This window comes from Meriones unguiculatus, chromosome 11, assembly GCF_030254825.1.
Source record: "Meriones unguiculatus strain TT.TT164.6M chromosome 11, Bangor_MerUng_6.1, whole genome shotgun sequence".
Lineage (NCBI taxonomy): Eukaryota > Metazoa > Chordata > Mammalia > Rodentia > Muridae > Meriones > Meriones unguiculatus.
In genome coordinates this window covers 109829946-109855949 of record NC_083359.1, presented here as the reverse complement: position 1 = coordinate 109855949, position 26004 = coordinate 109829946, and the positions used below count along the sequence as shown (strand labels likewise).

Sequence of the window (26004 nt, the reverse complement as noted above, 5' to 3'; positions counted from 1 at the left end):
TGCCTCTATTTCTTAAGTGCTGGGATCACAGACAGGCACCACCAAGCCTCCAGCATTTGCTTAGGATGCTTCCTTTTCCCTAAAGGCTCATACCCGCCCTGCAACACTCAGTCTGGTCTCAGCTTAGGCGGGGCACTTTCCCCGTACTCTCCTGGAACCTAGGAAGGAGTGCCAGCATGCTGTGATTGCTGTGAGTGTGTGTGTGTGTGTGTGTAGGGGGTGATTGCTGTGAGTGTGTGTGTGGGAAGGAGCTGGATTTGGAGTGGCCTGGGAGAAAAGAAGGCGGAAGGAAGCACACAGAGAGTAGAAAGCTGGATCTCTGCCCAAGTTTAACCTTCAGCACCTGTCAGGTGCTGGTGTAAGTTGGGAAGTTATTTGCCTCTGCATCCTCAGGTGAGTGTCAGTGCCCTCACGTCTGTGCTCTGGGTGTCTACAGAGCACAGGTCACACCCTGATGTGATGTAGAGCCAGCTCCTTTGCCAGGACAGAGGAGAAGCAAGGGCCGGAGCATGGAGCCACCAACAGGCTGAAGAGACAGCTTAGCGTCCCGAGCGCTCGCCGGTGCAGAGGCCCTGAGGCAGTGCCAAGCAACCACGTCGCCCAGCTCACATGCTCTCTAACTCCGGTTCCGGGGGATCCAGCGCCCCCTCTCGGCTCCATAAGTAGTGGGCATGCATATGGAGCACATTTACACTCAGGCAAACACATGTGAGATAAATAAAATAAATAAGAATCTTTTTAACAGAGGTTCAGCCTGGTGTGCTGGCACATGCCTTTAATCCCAGCATTCAGGAGGCAGACTCAAGTGGCTCTCTGAGTTTGGGACTAGCCTGGTCTACAGAGCCAGTCCCAGAATAGCCAGGGCTACACAAAGAAACCTTGTCTCAAAAAACAAAGAAACAAACAGGTTAAGTCCAATAGTGATTGGTGCTCTCTCTTCCTCCGTTCCTGTGTGTGTGTGTGTCTGACCTTCCTGCAGAGGAGCAGGCAGAGCAGAAGAGACCAGCAACACAGGCCTCCAGAGGTGAAGGTCATGAGAGGTCACCTGACCCAGATCTCAGCTTTACCGGGGACAGAAGGCCTCCTGACTCCCACCCACCCTCACCCCCACCTCCTTCCGGCATCTGCTGCAGGGATTTTCTTGACACCTTACCTGCTGCCTCCTGGTCACTGGGCATCCTCAGCCTGCTGATAACTTCTGCCAGGGGCCAAAGCTGGAAATCTGTGTTCAGAGTCCAGACCCCAGGAGGTCCTGCAGGGAGGGCCGGGGCACACCCCAGGCAGACACCATCCCTCTGGTGCAGGTCTGAAGCCTGGCCCTGCCACTTCTGTCCAGGACACCAGGTATCACGTCACCTGGACAGTTGTTTCATGCTGTGAACCTGTGGTGTTTGGCTCTCTGTTTCACAACCAGGCAGCCTGACAGCATGATTCCACTTTCCTCCCTGGGCTCCCGGACCATGCAAGGATATTTGCAAACCAGCAGGTGCAAGGCATTAACTTTTTCGGTGTGCAACCTTCAGCTGCTGTGGGGTTTCTCTGTGCCATGCTCATCCGCTCAAAGGATGAAAACAGTTTTGCCCACTGTTTCAGAGGCTTCAGCCTACAGCTCATCGTTCCTTTGCCTCTGGGCTTGCAGAGTGGCATCGAGAGGGTGGGGTGAACGGAGCCAGCTCTTCACCTGACGATAGCCAGGGATCAAAGCCGTGGAAGGGAAGGCTGACAGTCCAACATCCTCTTCAGGGCTAAATTCCTTCTACTAGGCCCCACGCCTTGCCCTGGTACCATAGCCTGGCAGGCAAGCTTTTCACATATGTGCAAGCCAGACCCAAATTAGAGCGAGCCCCAACTGCTTACTGTGGTACCCAGTAAACAGTACGGCCTGTCCTGGCTGAGTGTGAGTGCTGGGGCTGGAGGTGCTGCCCCTCGCCTCACCCCATTTTACACACTTCCAGCTCAGGTTAGTAAACCAGCTGCCCCCAAGCTTGGTTCTGTTTACTGCTGGTTGTTATGCTCATTGCCTCTGTGAGCCAGTAGCAAGGAGCACAGTGGATTGTGTGTCTGTCTGGTGTGCGTGTGCATCTGTGTGTGTGAAAGAGACAGAGATAGAGAGAGAGGAAGAGAAGGAGGAGAATGAAGAAGCCTGGGAGCCCTGCTTCTTTCTGTGGGTGACTTTTTCTGTCATGATCTGAGGACAGGCAGCCACCATCATTTCTAGTCTTCATGGGCATAGGTTGTTTGGGACAGGTCCGGCCTCTGTGGTCCCCTCCCACGTTAGGTTCTCATGACACGGTACTTGTCATCTTGGACTCTGCAGCTCCTGAGATGCATCGGGTATTCGTGCCCTTGTAGAAATGGGTTTCCGAGTCACGCCTGTGTTTGAATCCTGACTTCATCGATGCAGCTCTGGTGAGGCCAGGTAGCTTCTTGGAACTTCAGTTTCTTAATGTTCACAAGGAGGGCAAAACTAGTCATGTCACAAGACTGTCCCGGTACTGGGGGAGGCAGGTGCTGTGTCCAGCTGGTTCCTGACACCTGTGGGTGCTAAAGCTCAAACGGCCATGTCACAAGGCTGCCCCAGGCCTGGGGGGAGGCAGGTGCTGTGTCCAGCTGGTTCCTGACACCTGTGGGTGCTAAAGCTCAAACGGCCATGTCACAAGGCTGCCCCAGGCCTGGGGGGAGGCAGGTGTGTGCTCAGCTGGTTCCTGACACCTGTGGGTGCTAAAGCTCAAACGGCCATGTCACAAGGCTGCCCCAGGCCTGGGGGGAGGCAGGTGCTGTGTCCAGCTGGTTCCTGACACCTGTGGGTGCTAAAGCTCAAACGGCCATGTCACAAGGCTGCCCCAGGCCTGGGGGGAGGCAGGTGTGTGCTCAGCTGGTTCCTGACACCTGTGGGTGCTAAAGCTCAAACGGCCATGTCACAAGGCTGCCCCAGGCCTGGGGGGAGGCAGGTGCTGTGTCCAGCTGGTTCCTGACACCTGTGGGTGCTGCGTTCCTCCACATTTGTCCCCCTCTGCTGCACACCACCTCCACCTTCCAGCAGGGGTATGGCCCCAGGCTGGCAGAAGGCACTTGGAGGCATGCCCAGTGTGCTTTGGGAAGGGACTGCCAGCCTGGCCCTAGCCCTCGCCTGGCTCTCCTAGTGGAGGCTCCCTCCTGCAGCCTCCGGGCCTAGCTGCCCTGTGGAGCCTCCCGAATCTCATGGATGGCGGGGAAGCCTCTCTCCAGGGAATGGCCCGGGCTGCATTTGTGCCACCTGGGGCCTGATCATGACTGCTTTGGCGGTTCCAGATCATCTCATCCCCCCCCCCCCCAGGATGGGCTGGCTCTTGGCCTGGCTCCTGCTTCGCCCAGGGTTGAACACACACTCTGGAAGTGCATACTCAGTCTCTCCTGGCCCACGCGTGTCCCCTTCCCACGCTGCCTGCAAACACCTTTCATCTTCTGGGGACTTCAGCAGGTGGGCTCCTCAGACTCAGAGCCCAGGCCAAGATGGCAGCAGACACCCACGAGGCCCGGGGTCGCATGGGTCCTGCTGAACTGCCGTGTCTTGTGTGGCAGCCCGCCGTGGGACTGGGACACCTCACTTGATTTGTTGTATCCGTGCCTAGCAGGGCGTCCAGAGCCGTGAACGTTTGGTCCTGTGGACAGCAGGGGAGAGGAGCACGTGGGAGCGAATGAACTGGTTCTCCTCTCTCTGGGCACAACCTCTCCCCGCCACCCTCTCCCACCCCACACTGGGGCCTGCGTGTGTGAGTGTTGAGCCTTTCCTCTTCCCGCCAAGCTCTCCCTTCTGGCACAGCCTCTGAGCGTCACCTCCAGACCAGCCTTGCCAGAGCGTTTCCATGGTTCCTTATTTGGAGTCTACATGAAAATAGCAAGTGGTTCCCCAGGCAACCACAGCAGCAAGTGGTGACCAGCCTGGGTAGCCCGGGAGGAAAACAGACGTTGGCCTTGCTGCTGATCTTGGCTGTCCAGGGAGCCAGCTGGGCCGCCTCTCCTGGCCTCAGACCACCTGCTCTGGGGCCCAGAGGGAAACGGGAGGGAGGACACTCCCTGGAGCCAGACCATCCGTCAGTCCTGGGGTTGCCGCCATGTCCTCTCCCTGTGGGGTCACTGAGAGCTGCTTCTAGCTATGCTGCTATTCAGAGACCTGCCTGAGTGGCCAGAAGGCTGTGGGTGGGCAGTTATCCGCAGGGGTAGGACACTGTCTTGCAGCCCAAGTCTCCTGATGCTTTAGTGTTGGCGCAAGTCCTCAGTTCCCTGGTTCTAGGCCCTCCTGCCCTCCAGCAAGGCACAGCCTGGTTCTGACCTTTTCCTGTCTAGGGTGCTGAGAGGGTGTGGGACGTCCAGGGGAGAGGGGACAGGCTATGAACTGTAGCAGTTACTAGAAGAGGGGGGCCGCAGGGCACAGCTTGTGTAGCAGGGCTCTGGTGCCCCCTGCGGCAAGGAAGCCAGCGGCTGAAATCCAGGCTGGTCTGGAGGCCGAGCCTGGTGCTGACCCTGGACGTGTGGAACACGGTGGCTCTTTGGAGCTCCTGTGGCTCTTTGGAGCTCCCTGGCTGTCTGCGGCTCGTCTCACACGCCACCTCCTGGAATGTGGAGCTTGCTGCGGATCCTGGCTCTGCCTGTCTCTTCCCCTCAGATGACACCGGGCACATTCAGGGTGATACAGCCACAGACACCCCTGTGGCCTCCAGTTGTGCTCTGGCCTCAGCTCATCCTGTTGGGCTTGTCTGAGTCTGTGGCATGGTACACGGTGGCTACAATGGTGCCGTGCGGTGGAGCTGTGCGAGGACCATGTGCTGGAGCTCTGTATTTGCTGCTTCGCACACAAAGGTGCAGTCTTCCCTTGCAGTCCTGGCCCAGGGCAGTGACAGTGAGGACACAGCTTGGGAGCAGGGGGCAGTGGCAGAGGCTCTGGGTCCTGGGCAGGGAAGACATTCGGAGACACTGCTCCCTCACATCCTTCCGATAGTTCACCCTTTAGTTAACAAAGTGTGTTTACCGCCTTCTAGGCTGCCTAAGAATTCTGTAGGAAATGGCAAGCCGATGGCTTCCTCTGAGAGAAACTCCTTGGAACAATAATGTGATACTGACCTGGGGTACGGGGCCCCATGGCGTCTTTGACAGGAGCCTGTGGGAGTCTGTGGGAGCCAGTGAAAGTCTGTGGGAGCCAGTGAAAGTCTGTGGGAGCCAGTGAAAGCCTGTGGGAGCCAGTGAAAGTCTGTGGGAGCCTGTGGGAGCCAGTGAAAGCCTGTGGGAGCCTGTGGGAGCCTGTGGGAGTCTGTGGGAGCCTGTGGGAGTCTGTGGGAGTCTGTGGGAGCTAGTGGGAGTCTGTGGGAGCCAGTGAAAGCCTGTGGGAGCCAGTGAAAGTCTGTGGGAGCCTGTGGGAGCCAGTGAAAGCCTGTGGGAGCCTGTGGGAGCCTGTGGGAGTCTGTGGGAGCCTGTGGGAGCCTGTGGGAGTCTGTGGGAGTCTGTGGGAGCTAGTGGGAGTCTGTGGGAGCCAGTGAAAGCCTGTTCTGTGGGAGCCTATGGGAGTCTGTGGGAGCCTGTGGGAGTCTGTGGGAGCTAGTGGGAGTCTGTGGGAGTCTGTGAGAACCTGTGGGAGTCTGTGGGAGCTAGTGGGAGCCTGTGGGAGTCTGTGGGAGCCTGTGAAAGCCTGTGGGAGCCTGTGGGAGTCTGTGGGAGCTAGTGGGAGCCTGTGGGAGCCTGTGAAAGCCTGTGGGAGCCTGTGGGAGTCTGTGGGAGCCTGTGGGAGCCAGTGAAAGTCTGTGGGAGTCTGTGGGAGCTAGTGGGAGCCAGGCCCCCCAGGGGGAGCTCATAGCTGATGGTGGTGACTAGGAACCACCTCAAAGACATAAAACGAATATGGCCTTGGGGGCCAGATAGAACAGCTGGAAGCCAGGTGGGAAGCAGCTGGGAGTCCCTGGCTGGCCTCATCTTCCCCATTTCCTGGTACCGTCACTCAGGACCCTGAAGTAGAGGGTTTGGTCTCAGCATTAGGGAGTCTCCCAGCGAGTCCCCAAAAGCCCATCCAGTGCCTTCCTGCCTGGGCCTGCCTGACTCTCCTTTCTCCTCTTCTCTGCTTATCCACGGTTTTCCCTTCCAGCCATGCCCTTCTCTCTGCTACAACGCGCTCACCTTTTCTGTCGCTCCATCAAAGCTCCGGCAACTTCTGCTTGTTAAGTGAAGTGCAGGGCTGGGGCAGTGGCTCAGAAGGTAATGGCACCTGCTGCCAAACCTGACGACCAAAGTTGGCTCCCTGACTGAACCTATGGAAAAGCAGGTCTGGCACACGTCTGGAGTTCTAGAACTCCTGCTCCCACGTGGGAGACGCAGACAGGAGACTCTCCTGGAAGCTCATGCAGCTGGTCTGGACCACACAGAGCAGTGGCAAACAAGAGAGATCCCGCCTCAAAGGCAAGGCAGAAGATGAGAAACAGCACCCAAGGTTGCCCTCCGACCTGTGTGCCATGGCACACATGCCCCTCATATGCCAACACGGATCCTACACACATACGCAAAAACAACTAAATATTTGAAGTGAACTAAAATGCACGGAAGGCCACTGACTTGCCCTGAGCTCCCTAATAGGACAGCCCAAGTGGAACCCCACAGGCTACTCCACAGCACCAAACCCAGCCCTAGGCTCTGCCCTTCCCGGAAGCAGGAGAGAAGCAGCCCAGTCCCACTGAGCAGAGACTCCCTAAAAGGACAGGAAGTTTAAAAAGGACCAGCCTGGGACCTGCGGCTTCCTCCTTTCCTCGGCCTTCTCTGCCCGTGAAAGCAGCTGTCCAAGCCCATGGACGTCTGTCCACCAGCCGAAGCTGATTACAGATTTAAAACTGTTAACATGTTTGCTCTTTGGGGCTGCTGGCAATTTGTGAACCACACTTTCTACACATCTATCCGCTGGACACTCAGATGTGTATTTCACACTCAGCGGGCAGTCAGGCCCGGGGAGGGGGGTCCTGGAAGAATCCAGGAGAAGAAAAGTCAGGAGCCAGCCCAGCTCTGAGGGGTCCCCAGGGAGGGGGGCACTGGGCTGATTTTAAGTTGCTTTTCATCAGATTGGGAGGCGGAGGTCCGTGGGGGGGCCACAGAACCTGGCGTGGAAGGCTTTCCTGGGGAATCTGCGGGGCCCGAATTCCAGCACCCGCACAGGTGACAGTGCCCCCTGGTGGCCGGGTCGCAGTCCCTCCAGCAGCTGGCCTGAAAGCCAGGAGTAGGATTAAGCTTTGCTCAAGAACTTCTATTTTTGGTTCCCAGTGTTTCCAAAACGAAATGCTAACAGGAGCAGCCGGTGGCTCCTCAGAGGACCTGGATGCGCCCTGCCGGATCCTTGTTCTACACCTCCGTTCCCAGGGGTAGATCCACTCTTGGCTCCACAGGCTTTGATGGAAGGGTCCCAGGGGTGGTGGCTTTGCTGGTCGCAGTCTGGCTGCAGGCCGGGGCTGTGTGCACTCTCGGAGTGACGTGTTGGAAAGAACAGCAGATCCCGGTCAGGAGGCCTGGGCGTGCGGCACACGTCAGCAGCTGAGAAGTGGTGAGGTAGCAACTGCATTAATAGCCAGGCTGACTCACCAGTGACTGCAGCCAGCCTGACATACGTGGTCGACGGGGATCCGGAGACCCTGTGAGGCTGACACCACCTTCGCCTTCCCAGTGGAGAGTCAAGGCACAGGGGAGGCTCAGTGGGCAGCGGAGCCCGGGCTCCCGTGTTGGGGAACGTCCGCGGTGCCCTCGGCTCATGGGTGGACGAGGCACATTTAGGGTGTCCTTCCTCCTCAGTTACCCACAGAAATGCCCAGGGATCTGCCTCTGAGGTGACTCCAGGTCCCGTGAGGGGGCTAAGCATCACACCTATGATGTCATTTCCACTTGTCACTTCCCCAAACATGTTTTTGCCTTCGTGGGTCTCTGTGTGGGGCGAAGTGGGGAAACCATGGGCATAAAGAGCTTCATGATACCGCGCAGGTTTGGGTTTTGATATACCGTCTTGTATAGCCCACACTGGCCTTGAACTCAACATGTAGCCACGGGTGACGCTGAGCTCCTGACTCTCCTGCCTCCACTCCACCCCGGTCACACCGATTGTTTAGGGCAGGCGTTGCGTTGCTCAGCAGATCACTGGCGCTCAGCTCCTTTTTGAAACACAAGCTTTATTCCCATGGTTTGTTTGTTTGCACTTCTCATCACCACCCTCATTCTGCTTCCAAGGGTTTTACTATCCACATACCTCACACACGTGACCTCCTACAGTGTCTGTCACTCTCACTGTCCGGCTACATCAGAATAAAGTCCTCTTGGCTTTTCCCTCCATGCTCTGCAATTGACAGGAGTCCCTCCCCCTTCTAAAGCCTCAATAATAGGCCGCTGTGCTCAAATAGCACATTTCCTTTATCCATCACCTACTGACGGATATCTGGGTTGTTTCCGTATCTTGGCTGTTATGAATAAGGGCAAAAATACAGTTTATCCATCCAAAGCAAACAGAGAAACGCTGGCTGAAATATAATTCCATTTATACTGCAGGAAATTGTACTGCAGGAAAAGCTGGCTTGGAGAGCTAGCACTCGCTGGCTGACAACACATATAAACCGGTGAGGGAGGACGCTGCCTCAGGCCGGCCTCTCCCAGGCTCGGGCGTCTAGAGCCCTGCAGAGTGTGCCCTGACGTACAGAACTGCCAGCTCTGGTTGGCTCGCCATGCATGCTGCCCTGCCCAGGTGCGTCGACAAGGACTGGTGTGAAAACCCCCGTGGGTCTGGCTCTTCTTGCATCGTTTCAAAACTCTTTGGTAGCCACCAGCTCTGGCAGAACCAGGGACTTGACCTCACCCGTCTGAACACGTGGGGGATGAACTTTCAAGCCACCTTCCCCAGCTCTGGACGAGCTGCAGCCTCCAGCAGGGTCCCCGGTTTCCCCTAGGTGGGTGTCTCAGGCTGTGTCCCACCTGGCTCGGGGTCTCAATCCTCTGCCCAGCTGCTTGAGGTGACCGGTGACGCAGACATGGGTGGCCTCCAAAGCTGAGGTGTGGGCACGGGATGCGGCTGGGAACTATTTCCCCGGCAAGCGAGCCGGGCAGCGTGGCTGTGTGGCCTCTCCCCTCGGGCCCGTCGGTCCCACACGCCGGCTGTCCGCTCCTCACTGTGTGGCCTCTCGTTCCCAAGCATTACCAAGATTCTTGAGGAAGCTTTCCCTGAAGAGCACTGAGGGAGAGACGGCACAAGTTGCAGCTCAGAGGCTCACCTGCCTGGCTGGCACCACGTGGCCTTCCATGTCCTCCCCCTCCTGTCCCTCCTAGGGCAAGGGACTGCTGCCCCTGTGCCAAACCCGTCTGCTGTCTCTCTTGTGGTGAGTTCTTCCTCAGAAGACACATTTCTCCCTGGGGTCAGCGGAGCTCCAGGGTCCTCGTACACAGACACGCGGGTGTCCAGGCAACACACACTGCACACTGCCACCTCCTGAGGCAGCTGGGGAACAGAGGCTCCTAGGTTAGGTGACTTGCTCAGGGTCCCTAGCACTGTTAGCTGTGCTCACAGCACGGCCTCACACCACACACAGTCTCCGGGCGCCCAGCCACATTCTCAGATCTCTACCCTGAAGGCTTGGCTTAACTGCTCTGAACGTGGCAGGCAGAGGTCCCAGCCCAGGGCCAGCGTCAGCATCACCCATGAAGCTAAAAACACAAGCCCCAGGCCAGAGAGCTGCTTCTCATTCGCTGAGTCCAGGTGGGCCCCGGCATTGCACCTGTAGTCTCGTTTTAGAAATCTGCTGTGATTACGGAGCTGGTGACCGTGGAAGCGCTGCTCCCATGAGAAATAGGGCTCCTGTGAGCCTCTGGACACAGCTTTCCCCCGACCTGTGGCCCTCCTGTCTACCTGTGCTTCTGTTTGAAAGCACCTTGTTTGTTACATGTTGATCCATTAACAGTGAACTTACAAGCCGGGTGGTGGTGCTCGCCTGTAATTCCAGCACACGGGAGGCAGAGGCAGGCAGATCTCTGTGAGTTCCAGGACAGCCTGGTCTACAGAGTGAGGTTTAGAAGCCAGAGCCACACAGAGAAACCCTGTATCGAAATTCCAAAAAAACAACAACAGTGAACTTGTGGCCACCAGTGACAGGATCGCATGCCTGAGTGGGGCTCACCTCACAGTGGGATTTTCCCAGCTGACACATCATAGCTGCTTCTTGTGTGAGGAACGCCAGACCTGGTGGGCATTTAAAGCAAAATCAACAAAAGGCCCAAAAGCCCCAGACCACCATGTTCAGTAGATTGTGACAGGGATGCATGGTTCTGGAGCCACGGCTGAAACAAGGGGCCAGGGAGATGGCTCAGCGGGTGAGGGCTTGAGTCTGACGACCCAAGCTCAGCCCCCAGGACCCGCCGAAAGCACCAGCTACGGTGACAAGCATCTGTGGTCCCAATACTCCTGGGTAAGATGCCGACAGGAAAAATCTGGTGGCACAGAGAGACTGTGCCTTAAAACAAGCAAGCACCCGAGTGGGAGCCTTAGCACCCACACGGCCAGCATGCAGATATGCAGCCCCAGCGCCTGGTCACAGGCGAAGACAGCATGGTCCGGGCTCATGGGCACTAGTCTAGCTAACCAGTGAGCTCTGGTTTGTCAGAGGCACCCCAGCTGGGTTTGAAGGACTGTCAGGACTAGACAGGTCTCCCCAAGGCGGGTGGGGTGCCCAACAGGGAGGACTGGGGCACGAGTGTCAAACTGCAGTGAGCAAAGGCCCGTAGGTGAAAGGCTACCTTGGTAGGGTGAAGGCAGGGCCTGGTTTGGAAACCTACATCCAAGTGTCTCTGCTGACTAGATCAGGCTGCCTCCGACCTGCAAGAGGAGTAGACCCTGGCGACCCTGAACCTAAGCCTTCGGCTGTCAAAATCTCACAATGTCTGCTGTCCTTGACTGGGATGCTGTGTGTGTGTGTGTGTGTGTGTGTCTGTGTCTGTTTGTACGTGTGCTGTCTGTGTTCGTGTGTCTGTCTGTCTATGTGTATGTGTCTGTGTGCCTGTCTCCGTGTATGTCTGTTTGTATGTGTCTGTTTGTGTGTGTGTGTGTGTCTGTCTGTCTGTCTGTGTCTGTGTGTCTTGCACCTGGGGAAGGAGCCACACTTGCTTTCAAGGGTCTGTAGCCTGAGCCCTCTGCCACTGACTGACAGTGGGCAGTGGAGAAGGCAGTGCCCAGGGGTTGTTCAGGGTTGTCTGCTCTCACACCCACATGGGCATGCTGAGAGGCCAGAGACCCTGACAATGCCCTGACTTGACTAAGAAACATGGGGACCCAGGCACCCCAACTCAGCAGGCACAGTCTGTGACCTGGCCTCCACTCAGCAGCCCTGGGAGCCCTGAGGAAGGACTCAGTTGCTAAGTCCATGACCATGGCAGCCTAACTGGCATGGCACCAGGGCTGCTCTCTAAAGCCGTGCTTTGAAAGTGCCCGTGCTGCGGCCCCTCCCCTGCACTGGCTCTGGCCTCTGGCCAGCTTCTGGTGCTCTGGTGGGTGCATGCTTCTCAGCCTTCAGACTGGCCCTTCTGAGCGGAGTCTGAGGGAAGCTAGAGGCACATCAGGTCAAGCGTGGGCAGTGTTCCCTCCGAGGTCAGCCTCGGCTCTGCTGGTGTCTGGGGTTTGTCAGGAATGGAACGGGTGGCCCTGGAAACCTGGGCTGGCCCCAGGAGAAGCTGGGCACAACAGCGGGTGTTTCACTCACCCGCACTCTTCTGCCAAGCCCTCAGGCTTATCCAGGTTTCCTCCAGGGGGAGCGAAGCCAGCGTGGCTGGCTTCACCCAGGACGGCCAGCTGAGCAGGAGGCTCACTCTGGAGTGCCTTCCACACCTGAGAACTCAACAGTACTGGGCAGGAAAATGTCCTAGGAGGTGGAAAACAGGCAGGTGGTGAGTGGGCAGCTGGATGGCATGTGGGCGGCCAGCTAAGGAAGTGTAGAACTGGTTTGCACAGGCAGTCCCCTTCTCCACTGCTCTTCTGACTGCCCCACAGGACGTCGGCAGTCCCTGCTCCCACCCTCCCTTCCAGCAGGGCCAGCAAGAAGGCACCTAACCCAGGGGAAGGTAAGGAAGTGCCCCGTGCCCCTTCCCTCGACTGGCAGGCATGTCTGTGCAATTGCTCCTCACCTGCAGCTCCAAGCTTGTGAAAGAATGGGTTTGTTGCACATGGCGGCACAGCTGGAGCAACCTCAAGCCAGCTCTGGAGTGTGTCATCTGGTCTTACAAATGTGTGCTTGCAGCAGGACTGTCTTCCTAGATAAACGAGGTTCTGGATGGCCTGGAGCTGGGTTGATGGAGCCTCGAGCTGTCGATGGAGTTGGGCGGGTATTTATTGGGAGGATGCAGAAAGAGTGCGGAGATGATGTGAGCTGGCGCAGGGAGATGCGAGCTGGCACAGGGGCTGGGCAACATGAAGCGGTTCCAGGTGCAAGCCAAGCAGCCCTGCTGTCTCCTTCACATGGAAGTCTTCTTTGGGTTAATAAGAACCTACTTGAAGGGCTGTGTGTGTGTGTGTGTGAAGAAAGGGCTATTTGTGTGTATATGTGTGAAGAAAAGGCTCTGTGAGAGAGAAAGAAAGAGAGAAAGAGAGAGGGAAAGTGAGAACACAGCTGGTCCAGAGCTTGCCTGTGTGAGAAACTTGTTTCGTTAAACAGAAGGTAGACAGACCAGCAGGAGCCATTTCCCGGCCTTCTCCTTCCCCTTTTCACCAACTAGTGGGTCCTGTCAGTCCCCAGCTATGTCCAGACTAAAGACGGGGGTGGGGGGTCATGTTGGCCTCAGTATGCCTGCCATCTTAGTTGGGGTCTGGCACACCCTTTTAACAAAAATCCTTGGGACTGGAGAAACAGCTTGCTCAGTGTTAAAAGCATCCATTGCTCTTACAGAGGACCCGGGTTTGATTCCCAGCGCCCATAGGGGGATTCACAACTAGCACTAGCTCCAGGGGATCTGACACCCTCTTCCGGCCTTTACAGGCACCAAGCATAACCAGGGTGCTCATACATGCATTTGGGCAGAGCACCCATACACATACCAGTAAAAATAAGCTTTAAAAAGAATTATGTTACTAAGATACACTTGCTTTGTGTTCCTCCGTGTAACACCAAGATTATTTTTTCTCTGTTTCTAACACCTAACATGTGTGAGGCCCTGGGTGTGGTCGCACAAGCCTGCAACCACAGCACTCAAAGAGGTGGAGGCAGAAGGATCAAGAGTTTGAGGTGTAACCTTTTAGGGCCTAATAAGGGCCTTATAGGCCAGACTTCATGAGATCTTGTTGCAGATGGTGGGAGGGGGCAGAGGAGAAAGAGGTGTGAGGAGAGAGGACAGAGGGAGGAGGAGAAGGAGCAGGCATCCACAGCCAGCTGAAGCCAGTTTGCACCACCTCATGATCTCCTGAAGAACGCGTAGGCTGCGCCTGCCCCTCTGGCCCACCTGTCCTGCAGTGTGTCTGGCTTGGCTGACCTTTCCTGAATGCCCCTGACCCTCGTGGGGGCTCTGCACTGCAGCTCAGCGCTTGCCAGGTTTTGGAAACCAACCATAGGCCACCATGAACAACCCAAACCGTGGGGCTCCAGCCTAGAAAAGAGGACCACGGTTCCCCAAGCCAGATAGACCCGGTGAGGCCCGAAGAGCCGCTGACTAGCTGTGTGACTCCAGCAAACATCCAGCCTCTCTGTGCTGTCCCATTGCTGCTGTGTGATTAAATAACCAGCACTTAGGGGAAGGGCTGGCTTAGTTCACAGCTCCAGGTTACAGAGCAGCGCTGTGGGGAGGTCGGCACTGTGGGGAGCACCGTGGACAGGAGGCTGAAGCAGCTAGCCACGACCATGAAGGATCCAGGAGCACTCACCGCTCAGCTCACTCTTTCAGAGCCCAGGACCCCTGCCTAGTGTCCCACAGCAGGTGGGTCTCCCACCTCAGCTAAGGTGATCAAGCAATCCCGGCCTGATCCCGGCCTGATCCTGGCCTGATCTACAGAATCCGTCACTGGGACTCTTTCCTGATTACTCCAGGTTGTACCAGTTTGACAATGATCATCACAGGGCTGAGGGATGGCTCAGCTGTCAGGACCGAAACACCAGCCGCCTCGCTGGGGGCCAGCCCCGTGACTCCTGGAGTTAGTGTAGCACGCGGTCATCAGTACCCTCCCGCATTGCTGCTCGGAGGATGGATGCGGATCGCGCATGGGAAGCACAGGGCACCCACGGAGCATCCCACACATCAGCCACTTACAGCAGAGCTCAACCACCTACCGAGAGGGCTAGGCTTCTCACTAGTGGTGCGCCGTCCTCGGCAACCTGCGCTCTATGTCTGGGTAAGAGTTTCTCATCTATAAAGCAAGACCTTCGGCACAGTCACTGCTGGAAGTAGGGTTGCGCGTGCCCCGGGTGCTGTCCCCTCTACACTTGGCCTGAAATGGGGACCTTGTCCCCTCTATGTGGGAGATCTGGGTATGACGGAAAATTTGGAGCAGAGGACCTGGGTCACACTCAGCCTGCAGCGGTCCACCTCTTCTCCAAATTCTCCCACCCTGATTCTCCACCCCATCACCTCCATCCCCAGTGCTCCCTACAACCTCCTTGGTTACCCATCAGCCACTTGGGGCAGAGGCAAGGGCCCCTTGCTCCTCCTAGGAGGGGCTGGGTCTACCCCATGTGTTACTAAGTGCTGGGCAAGTGCATGCTAATGCCCATGCCAGGCAGGCTTGGATGAAGCATCCGCAACTCCATGTGTTCTCCGTGGCTGGCAACAGAAGCCCTGTGTGCTCCTGTGTGGTTTCTTTCCACCCCATGAGTCAGATGCCGCACTCTCCTGCCTGGGAACGGTGGCAAAGGACTTCGAGGTGGAAAACCCTCGAAGAACAGGGAGAGCAGCTGTGGCTGCCAGAAAGGAGCCTGAGCTGAGAGGTCTGGGCACTCCTTGTGAGATTAGCATCGGGAAAGGGGCTCTGGTCCCATGAGGCCAAGGGCCCCCATGGCAGCAGAAGCTGCTGGTGAAGGGCCCAAACCCAGGTCCCTACAGTGCAATAACACAATCGTTTGGTCTAATTATACACAGCAAGCTTTTTATGTAAAAATTCTGGTCAATTAAGAACTATAAAAAGGGGATGAGGGAGGGGGCTACAGCTGGGATACAAAGTGAATAAACTGTAATTAATAAAAAATAATTAAAAAAGAACTATAAAGAGGAAGGACTGATCTAGCTGCCCCCATGAGACACTTTTCATTTATTAATTTCTTTAGTATTGGGCTTTAAAAAGCATTATCATTATTATTATTATTACTAAAAACTTCCTGGGATTCACTGTGTAGACCAGCTGGCTTCAAATGCACAGAGATCTGCCTATCTCTGCCTCCTGAGTGCTGGGATTACAAGCACGGGCCACTCCACCTGGCTGATTTCTTATTTAATTATGTGGGTGTGTATGGCTATGTGCATGTGTGTGCAGGTGAGCGGAAGCCGGAAGCATCTGATCCCACGGAGAACTGGTTACAGTTGACTGTAAGTCCTCTAACAGGGGTGCTGGGAATCGAACTGTGGTCCTCTTCAAGAGCACTATGCTTTCCTAAGCACTGAGCCGTGTCTCCGGCCGCTAGTTTTTGGCTTTAGGGAGAGGTCTCGCTTTGCGGCCAGGCTGGTCTCGAGGCTGCCGTGTCGCTCCAGCTGGCCTCCTCGTACAGAGAGCTGGGATCACAGACCTGCCTCGCTGTTCCAGCTTACCAAGATGTCTCCTGTGCGTGCAGGGCGTCACCTGCCTGGCTCTGGCCATCCTCCTGCTGGCCGCTGCCTGAGTTTGGTCTTGATCCTCCCTGAAGCCTGGATACCGGGACTCCAGGCCCCCAAGATGGTGGTCAGGGCACCGGCAGCAGCCCCCTTTCCCATGCGGCTCTTCCAGGCTCCTGTGCTCGCTCTGGCTATGTGCGCTGCTTGTGGAAATTCTTTCATGGTTCTCTGAGCCATGTGTGAGTTGCAGCTCTGCTGTTATGGGGTATTGTGAAGCTAGAGTGGAAATGTTGCCAACTGTAGAGCCACAGAGTCAGACTGGTACTGCTCAGTGCCCTCCTCAGTCTGCTTCCTGCTCCCCGAAGGCGTAAATGAGAGCCTCTGCTCAGACCCTCAGTGTTTGCCGCGCCATCCCTGAGGGTCCGTGTGTTCCCGTCCACATAAGGACCAATGGGGAGGACACACGTTCTGGCCCGGGGAACTTTGTTTCCAAGGGAGAGTTGTGATACATGAATGACCCAGTCTGTTCCTATTGTAACTGTTAGTGTGTGTGGGTGTATGTATGTGTGTGTAATGTCTTGCATATGGTGTGTGATATGTATATGTGGTTTTGTATGTGTGCATATATGTGGTGTGTGTGTCTGTGTGTGGTATGTGGTATGTATGTGGCTCAGGTGTCTGGATGCTTCGGTCCCCACTTGGTGTCACTGTCTGGGGAGGAGCTATGGAACCTTTAGGGGTGGAGGCTGCTGGGGAGCCCATAGCTGAGAGCTTATAGCCTCCCTTGCAGTGTGTACTGGCTTTGTTTTACTGTTGAAGATGTGAGCTCCCCATGTCCCGATTCTGTTGCCATGCCTACCACCTGCTGCCACGCCCGTTCCCCCACCCCCACCATGATGGACTGACCCTCTGGGATCATAAGCCTAAACAAACCCTTCCTCTGTAAGGTGCCTCGGCTATGGCTTCTTAGCACAGCAAGAGGTAACTAATAAGGTATTATAACACATAACAGTATTTAGTCCTCACAGGGTTTTCCTTGGTGGTGTTTGTTTTTGTATTTCTAGACAAGGTTTTTCAGTGTCCCAGGATGTCCTGGAACTCACTCTGTAGACCAGGCTAGCCTTGAATCCTGCCTACCTCTGCTCCCGGGGTGCTGGGGTTAAAGCTGTGCGGCACAGGCCTGGCTGGACCTCAGTGGTTAGCTACTCAATATGCTGGCTCAGAGAAGGCCACCCACACACCGAGGCTTCAGCCACGGCTGGCGACGTAGTCTGAGGCCCAGAGTGGACCCTGGTAAGTGGCTGCTGTGATTTAGAGAAATGTTTGGTATCAGATGACAAAGGGGATTTACAATGCTTACTCTTCATTGTCAACCTTGCTGTGTTTAGAGTTGCCCAGGAGACAGGGCTCTGGGTGTCTCTGAGGTATCTCCAGCGTTAACCGACGGAGACACCTGAATGTGGGTGCCAGCGGTCCATGGGGGCTGAGTATCGTCCTCCCTGCCTCCTGACTGTCCATGCCACGTGACAGCTGCCTCCTAGTCACACAGTATTGACCATCATGTCTGCCCGCCATGACTTGTGAATCTTGTCCTTAAGCCCTGGGTCAAGATAACTCCTGCTCGCCTCACTCACGGGTCGGGTATTCTGCAGCGGAGCTGCCGTTGGTCCACAAGAACAGTGAGTGCTGAGACCTCAGAGCTGCTGCACGGCACGGAAGACCCCACACCCAGACAGCAAGGTGGGGTCCAAAACACCCTCCCAAAGTCAAAGGCTCTCCTGGCCAGACGGGGCCCAGGAAGTGAAACTTAGGACCCACCATGCTCTGCGTGCTATTTCTGCAGAGATGCACGCTTTCTGGAATGTCTTCACAGACAGTTTGTCCCCTTCCCCCCCACCCCTCCACCCTAGCTGGTACAGCTCCACCTCCTGGGGGTGCCAGGGGAAAGCACTGTGGCTGCCTGAGTGGTTGACAGAGGTCGTTTGGGGCGAATTCCTAGCCGGCTGCGTCCTCTCACTAGATGCTGTGAAGTTCAGTGTCAAACCCTGTCTGGCTGTCCCGGGTCCCTCCAAACGGCGTCAAGATTCTGGAGCAGCAACGCTGGGCGGGCCAGCACTGGCTCCTGTGCGGCCCTCTGGCAGCCTGCGGCCATCCACACTGTGTGGGTTCTGACTAAAAGATGGAAGAACAAGCGTGCAGTGAGCATGTCACCTTCCCCGCTCACACAGCCCAGGCAAGGCCTGCCTGCCTTACCAGGCAAGTGCGGCTTGCTCCAGACAGGCAGCACTGCTCCTCTCTCTCTCTCTCTCTCTCTCTCTCTCTCTCTCTCTCTCACACACACACACACACACACACACACACACACACACACCGCCCCTATGAGGGAGCGAGTCTCCGGTTCCAGGTAGGAAGCCCCGCTTTCGGAACTCTTGCTTTGCTGCCCATCCCTGCCCACCAGGGGGCCCCACTGTGAAGCTCCCGGAGTGCTGCTGTCCCATACTCTGGTGTTGACTGTGACAGCTGACAGCCACCCTAGCCCTGGCCACTGGAGGGCAGTGTTCTGTGCTTAAGTGACTGGGCACACCCAGCACATGCAGGATGAGGGGCGTGGCTGGGCGCCTCCCTCTGCAATCCTTTATGCATGGAGCTGGCTCCACTGTCTTCTGTAATCTGCATTTTAATCTCTCTCCTTCCTTGCTCCATCACTCTCCTATTAACCCATCATCTGTACTTTCGGTATCTTGTTTATGAAGCAACATTGCAACTTCAACAGAAACTTAAAAACAAAACTGAATCCACTCATAATTTTCTCTTTGCTTATGTATACACACACAACACAACACACACACACACACACACACACACACACACACGCTTTTGCACAATCTGGAGCACACACAGGCAGGCATACACATATGCACGAAGCTGGATATGCAAGCATACCCATGCACATTTGTGGGCGTGGTCAAGTCATAAATACAAATTAGAACTGTTGTTTGGGCCTATGCTGAGACCATGGGCTCATGTGTTTCATGCTACTGTTTTGACTGTACCACTGCCAGGATTTTAATGTCAGTTTGGATTTCAGGCACAGGGCCCACAATTCCCCTCAAGCCTCAGCTCTGCCTGCTGCCAGATCTGCCAGTCTCTGAGGCTGGGGCAGTGGCCAGGTCCCCCTCATGCTGTCTGGATCCACAGCGTCTCTCTGGACACCCTACCCTGCCCCTCTCCTGCCTTCTAACTCAGTTTCTTCCAGACAGCCCCTCACACTTCCTTCCACCGGAGCCAGCATCCCACATGTAGGGCCCCCCTTTCCCGACAGCTCCTGCTGCTTGCTGGAAGCTGGGCGGCACTCCTGGAGGGTCAGGGGGGTTTCCATCTGCAGCACGTTTAGTGACTTCCCACAACAGAATCTGGCCGCCGTGGGTCCGGAAGCTGGACGTGTGCCGTGACGGTGTCACCGGATCATGCCGGCTACACCATCCACTTCCAGGGGCTCCTCTGGAGGCTGACGGCATGTCCTGCCAGGGCTACCTCCTTCTGGACCCTCTGTGTTCACAAGGCCTTCTCCTGGTACCCTGACCTCACCTCCTGGGCCCCTCTTGTTTGCATGTGCTGAGGATTAACCTCAGGGCTGCAGGCTTGCTAGCAATCGCTCCACCACTAAGCTAAGCCCTGGCTTCCCTGCGTCACCTTTGGAAAGACACTGTCACTGGGCCACTATGGCCCAATAGCTAATCCAGGTTGATGCTCTGCTTCAGGGGCCTTAACTTAATCCCATCTGCAGGGACCCCATCCCTCACCACTGGACCAGCTCTTTCTAGAGGGCGCCATTCAGCTCACTACAGTCTCCCTTGTGAGGCAGCTCAGAGCTGGTCACAGATCCACATGAAAGGCAGAAGATTCCCCCAAACCCAGCATCCCAGAATACCACAGGTGGGGATGGCATCTAGGAGAACACTCATCCAGGCCTCCCGGAGGTGCCGGCCATCGGGGTTGTTAGTCAGGGCTGGGAGGCCCACGCTGTAGGAACAGCGGACAAACCCAGCCCCTTAGGGGCTAGTTCAACACAAGCATGCAGATCTGGACTCTGATCCTTCCTCCTTCCTCTGATCCTTCCTCCACCAGACACCTGCCCAGAAAGTCTCTGGCCTTTATTGAAAAATGAAAAACCAACCCACCAACCAACCAAACCAACCAAAAAGCCCTGTGGTGAGTTAGAAACCGGTGACACTGATAGTTTTCAGTTGTTCAGTTGGCCATAGTACACACCTGTTGGAAAGTGCCATCTATGACCCTAGAACAGCAGTCCTCAGCCTGTGGGCGTGACCCATTGGGGTAGAATGACCCTTTCACAGAGGTCACATTTCAGATCTCCTGCCTGGCAGATATTCACATTACAGGTCACGACAGTAACAAAACTAGTTATGAAGCAGCAGTGAAAATAATTCATGTTTGGGGTTTAGCACAGCATGCGGTCGCAGCATTAGGAAGGCTGAGGACCACTGCTCCAGAAGAGGAGACACACAAGTCTGCATTTTCAGAAAGCAACAACAGGCTTAGGAAGCACAGGATCAGATGCCTTTGTGATGACGTCATCTGGTGAAGTAATCTAAGCCCCCACCTTTTCCACTAGCCAGGCACTGGTTAAAAAACAAAACTCCAACAGATGTACTTGACAGACCTAGTTGGCTTTTGTGAACGATCCATCAACTAGGAGGCATCCAGGGCACTCCCGTTAGCAGCAGGGCTTTGTGACCCAGCCGGAGCAGGAACGGGAAACAGTGACAGCAAGGCACTTGCTTCATCTTGCAGGCAGAGCTGGGGCACTCCCCTGTGAGACAGTGTGCTGCATGGGTTTCCGTGCTCAGCCGTGTGGCTCTTCACACAAGTGACTTCATTTTGGTCTGGCTTGCTGGGTGTCACGTAGAAACCCCACGTCCTTCTGTCCATCTTATTCAATAACACCAGCAGCCAGAGGCCAGGGGACCCAGTGCTGCTGTGACAATACTGGCTACTGGATTCTGCCCCACGCTGAAGGAATCTGGGGCCAGAGCCAAGGCTTGAAACCTGAGCAGGCCTTGGGGTAAGCCTGGGACACACATGGGCCCAAGAGGACCATCTGCTCCTGTAAGGTGCCCTTAGGGACCCCACACACAAGCACATGACGTCAGCAGATGACCTCCCTGAGGCACCCCATGTCCTCTGCAAGTGAGCTGGTACTGGATCCCACCAGGAGCCACCAGGCCTCATGGATTCTCTGAGGAGACAGAGTACAGACAGGAAGGTGGGGTCCTGACTGATCACCCGCCCAGTGCTGTTTCCCAGAGGCCACCAGGATCCACTCAACAGAACCAGGATGAGCTGTTTGGACGCAGCCATCTAAAAGGAGAAGACTGGGGCAGGAAGGAGAAGGAAAACACAGGAAGTCTGCACAGGGAAAGGAAGATGGAGACCCCAGTGAAGACGGCCTCAAGGATCTATGTTTAGCCTTAACCCATAGGGTCTCCCTAATTCTAGTATCATATATGACCAAATTAAACTAATCTTGGTGCTACAGGCCTACAATCCCAGCTCCTCTGGATCCTGAGGCAGGGGCATTGCCAAGTACAAAATTACCTGGGCAAGCTGGAGAGGTGGCTCAGAGGTTAAGAGCACTTGCTGCTCTTGCAGAGGACCTGGGGTCAGCTCTCAGCACCCACGCTGGTGGCTCACAGCTGCCTGCAACTCCAGCTCTGGGGGATCCAGCACCCTCTGGGGCTTCAGGCACTGTGTACACATGGTGTTCATATATGCATGCATGCATACATACATACAAAACACCCATACACATAAAACCTTTTGTTTGTCTATGTGAGGATGTATCTCTGTGGTAGAGTTCTTGCCTAGTGTGCAAGGTCCTGGGTTCAGTCCCTAGAACTGATATAACACACAGCTGGTGTGGAAGCTTGCATTCAACCCTGTACTTTGGGCTTTAGTCTGCAAGGGAAGAAACCTGTTTTTCCTTCTTTTGTGTGTGGGCATGTGCACATGTATGCACACAGGTGTGTGTGGAGGCAGCAGACATCCTTAGGTGTTCTTCCCTGCAGCTGTTGGTCTTGTTTTATTGAGGCGGGGTCTCTCTCCAGCCTGGAATTTGCCGAGCAAGTTAGGCTGGCTGGCTGTGCTGGGATTCCAGGCCTGTGCTCCACGCTCAGCTTTTTTATCTGAGTTCTGCTGACCAGAACTCATGTTCACGCTCTTCACCCACCAGGCCCCTCGTCAGCACGCAGTTTTCTTCTTTATGTTGTATTTTTATTGGTCGGTCTTAGTTGGGATGGCTGACTTTTCTCCGGTTTTCACAGAAGCTTAGTGAGATTTTCTTGGAATAAGGATTGTTAGTGTCAAAAGAATTCCAGGGGGGGCTAGGGAGATGGCTGGGCAGCTGAGGGCATGTGCTGCTCCTGCAGAGGACTTGGGTTCGGTTCTCAGGACCCACATGGTGGCTCACACCATCAGTCATTCCAGTTCCAGGGAGATCCAGTGCTCTCTTCTGAATTCCCAGGGTACCTGGTACATACCTGGTATACATACATACATACATACATACATACATGCTGGCAAATCACTCACATATGTAAAATAAATAAATAAAATCTATTTTCAAGTGTGCAAGTTTTGTATTGCCAGCTGCATCGGAGAGCAGCAGCCCGGGCGCCGTGTTATCCCCTGGCTACCGGCCTTACCCGGGACTACAGGTGATGAGCAGCAGTGAGCTGACAGCGAGGGGTGCTTCAGCAGACACGTGGCTGGAGGTGTGGCTTCTCCTCCCACAGCATGCCTTGGAGCTGCCCCAGGTGGCGGAGGACAAGCAGGAGGCACTGAGCAGCAGCTTGGCAGCCAAGAGGAGCGCTGCTGCCAAGAAGAACTGATATCCCCCCAATAACGCTGTGCACACACTCAACAAACAAGAGTGGGAGATTAAAAAAGGAGGAGAAGCTGGGCATGGTGGCACACGCCTGTAATCCCAGCACTCAGAAGCAGAGGCAGGCAGATCTCTGAGTTCAAGGTCAGCCTGGTCTATAGAGAGAGTCCAGGACAGCCAGAGAAACCCTGTCTTGAAAAACCAAACAAAAACAAAAACAACAAAAACCAACAAACAAACAAAACAAAGAAATCGAAGCTTTGCTAGTCACAGCATACTCACTTTTCTCTCCATACTGAAAAACTGAGTGTCAACTAAAATTTAATTAATTTCCCTCATGCCTATTTATAAAAAACTATTTATTTATGTCACACAGACTGTCACCGTGGGCACACGTACCATGGGGTGCGTGTGCACAGCAGAGGACTTTTGGGAGTTGGCTCTCTTCTTGCCTCTGGCCCCAGGTCACACTCTGGCCGGTTCTCAGGCTCACCCTCAGGACGTCTGCAGAGCGGCCAGTGTGGTCTGCACACTGTTGCGCACTGGGACACCATCCATTCTCCAGGGCGCGCTCTCAATTTGTGGAGGAGGTGGAGAGTTGGCACGGACCGCGAGGAGCATGGCCCAAGTGGGAGGAAGCTGGTGCTTCAGGCTGGGCACAGCACAGTGCAGCAGCAGTGCCTGCAGGGCCGAGGGCCTCAGCTCTGACCAGACCACTGACAGGGCCCCAGGGTGCAGCAGCCACCACCAAAGCCTGGCCTGTCTTTAAAGTGAGCTGGTGAGCCAAGTCCCTGGGATGTTAGGGAGGGTGGGTGGAGGAGAGAGCAAGTGCCGGGAGCCACCGTCAGCAAGGTGCTCTAGGCTCCGTCCAGATCCCACCCAGTGACAGAAGCATGGCAGAGAGAGGTCAGGAGAGTGTGAAAGAGGAAGTCCAAAGGGCAGCACGCAGTCCACCTTAGCAACTCCCAAATAAACACAGCAGAGGCCAGGAACCCGGAGGAGCCCAAGGCAGGGTGGGGCTGCTTCCCAAGAAAGCAGGAAGACTAAAATGAGATTTCTCTGCTCCCAAAAGCTGCTTATTGTCCCCTCATCTGTTTTTAGTCATCTGAAAAAATTAATTTCCTTTCAGGGAGAGTTTGTTTTGAAAACTGGGCCTGGCTGTGGGGGAGCACTGTGGACCAGCCTGGCTGTCAGGGAGCACTGTGGATGGGTCTGGCTGTGGGGGAGCACTGTGCACCAGCCTGGCTGTCAAGGTGAACTTTCCATCCCCTCTGTGGCAAGGCCACCTGATGAGGGAGACAGTCTAAGGTTCTTCTACCAGGCACATGGCAGGGCCCAGAAGTGGTGTCAGGACCCTGGTCACACTGGGTTAAGGCGTGTGCATGTGACCAAGTTGTGATAGGCTCAGTGATGGGTCATGTGGACAGGAGCTTAGAGACAATTTCATGGAAAAGCAGAGCAGCAGCCCTGACGCCAGGGATGAGCAAGCCCACCACAAGTGTGCAGAAAACAAGAACGTGGTTTCTCCTGCTCCACTGGAGCCCAAATTAGAACTCTGCCCTTTGTCCTTGCGGAGTCCAGGCAACTGTGTGTGGGTGCCGTGACCACAGGCCTCTTTGTTCCTCTCTCCCACACAGGCCTGTGTCACTGTGCTCTGACCTCCGCCTACATCCTGGCAGGCGGGGCAGCTGGTGCAGCTGACTGTCAGCCTTGTCAAAGGAGCATGTCCAGAGCACCCTGGTGCTGGCGTGGCTCACTGAAGGCTCTGGGTGTCACCAACCAAGGCTCGGTGGGGCATCCTGGGTACCAGGTGTGCGGGAGAGTCCGTCCTCGAAGGCCTTGGCTCCAGCACACTTGGTCTTCTTTGGGTTTAGCCTGGTGGGACTCAGAGGAAAGGCGAGGAAAGCAGGGTTTATTTCCTCTGGGATGCTTAGGTTGTCTTATGTTGGCAGCGACTGTCCAAGCTCATTATAGCACTCGGATTCTGGGATCTAGTCTGCTCATCTTTAAGCCTTAGGGGGATGATTAAGCCTCACTCACAGCTTTGTAACATTCAATACTAAATACTCTGATTAGAATTACCACCCAGAGAGAGGCTCAGAGACACAGTTCAGTGGTTAAGAGCTGGCTGGTCCTTGGTTGGAGTATCAGTCTCAGAAAAGACCCCTGGGCCCAGATTTCTTGGTTCTGTTGCTCTCCTTGTGGAGCTCCTGTCCCCTCCAGTTTTTCTGTCTCCCTCTTCTTTCATAAGATTCCCTGCGCTCTGCCCAAAGTTTGGCTATGAGTCTCAGCATCTGCTTTGATACCCTGCTGGGTAGAGCCTTTCAGAGGCCCTCTGTGGTAGGCTCCTGTCCTCTTCCCTGTTTTCTTCCTCTTTCAATGTCCATCCCATTTGCCTCTCTGAGTGAGGATTGATCTTCTTGCCTAGGGTCCTCCTTCTTAGATTCTTTAGGTGTGCAGATTTTAGTATGTTTATCCTATATTATGTGTCTAATATCCACTTATGAGTAAGTATATACCATGTGTGTCTTTCTGCTTCTGGGATACCTCACTCAGGATGATCTTTTCTAGTTCCCACCATTTGCCTGCAAATTTCATGATTTCCTTGTTTTTAACTGCTGAGTACCATTCCATTGTATAAATGTACCACAATTTCTGTATCCATTCCTCTGTTGAGGGACATCTGGGTTGTTTCCAGATTCTGGCTATGACTAATAAAGCTGCTATGAATATGGTTGAGCAAATGTCCTTGTTGTGTACTTGAGCATATTTTGGATATATGCCCAGGAGTGGTATAGCTGGATCTTGAGGAAGCACTATTCCTAACTGAGAAAGCGCCAGATTGATTTCCAAAGTGGTTGTACAAGTTTACATTCGCACCAGCAATGGAGGAGGGTTCCCCTTTCTACACATGCTCTCCAGCATGTGATGTCACTTGAGTTTTTTATCTTAGCCATTCTGATGGGTGTAAGGTGAAATCTCAGGGTTGTTTTGATTTGCATTTCCCTGATGAGTAAGGATGTTGAGCATTTCTTTAAGTGTTTCTCTGCCATTCGATATACAGCTGGGATACAAAGTATATAAATTGTAATAAATAAAAAATTATATTAAAAAAACAGCTGGCTGCTCTTCCAGAGGAAGCTCACAACTGCCCTCTTCTGGCCTCTTTGGGCACTGCACATATATTGTACACATACACATAAAAATTAAGTCTGATATGTATCCTTGTAGCATCTATGTGTGTGTATATAAATATATATATCACACATGCATGCCTTCAGGTACACATGCACCAGACACTGATAAACTAATACGTCCCACCCTGCAAGGCCTTCTGTTTCCTGTTTTCT

At 54.8% G+C, this 26004-nt stretch overlaps 1 long non-coding RNA gene across 1 annotated transcript; it reads right to left on the bottom strand.

Moving 5' to 3' along the window:
* Window positions 1-1123: 1123 nt before the first annotated feature.
* LOC132646431 (uncharacterized) lies at window positions 1124-12574 on the bottom strand. Its single transcript, XR_009584698.1, has 3 exons — window positions 12151-12574; window positions 11730-11888; window positions 1124-10216 (listed from the first exon to the last, which is right to left on the bottom strand). It is a non-coding gene; the product is annotated as an uncharacterized LOC132646431 (long non-coding RNA).
* Window positions 12575-26004: the final 13430 nt, after the last annotated feature.